Raw genomic sequence first — 375 nt, 5'->3', positions numbered from 1 at the left:
ATCTTATCTTTTTCCTTTTTACGCCTCTTTTTCATTCTATAGCTCTGTCTTTTTTTCCTCGTCTTCCTATCACCCTTAGTTAATCTTTTAATTTTGTCTCTTCTTTTTTCTATTCTCCCTTTTCGCAATTTACTAGTATTTTGTCAGGGGAAGATACCACTGATAACTTTGTCAAAGCCCTCGGAAATTGCCATGTTTTAACCCAAATGTTCTGTATAATAATCATATACTGCGATTATATTGCCTCTTTATGATTAATTTTCATTGATTAATTTGAAAAAATAACTGGACTGGATTCACGTGCAAGATAAGCCCACGAGGGAAATTTCCAGTCGCAGTATCTTTTTATCTTATCTTTTATTAGTTTTATTACGT

At 32.3% G+C, this 375-nt stretch overlaps 1 protein-coding gene across 2 annotated transcripts in view; it reads left to right on the top strand.

Moving 5' to 3' along the window:
- LOC119587961 (RING finger protein nhl-1-like) overlaps positions 1–375 on the top strand; it is a gene marked incomplete in the record, with an annotated part of 37,992 nt that overhangs the window by 999 nt on the left and 36,618 nt on the right.

Source organism: Penaeus monodon, chromosome 23, assembly GCF_015228065.2.
Source record: "Penaeus monodon isolate SGIC_2016 chromosome 23, NSTDA_Pmon_1, whole genome shotgun sequence".
In the NCBI taxonomy this organism is placed as follows: domain Eukaryota; kingdom Metazoa; phylum Arthropoda; class Malacostraca; order Decapoda; family Penaeidae; genus Penaeus; species Penaeus monodon.
The sequence above is the reverse complement of the archived record's forward strand: the minus strand, read 5'-3'. Positions and strand labels throughout refer to the sequence as shown.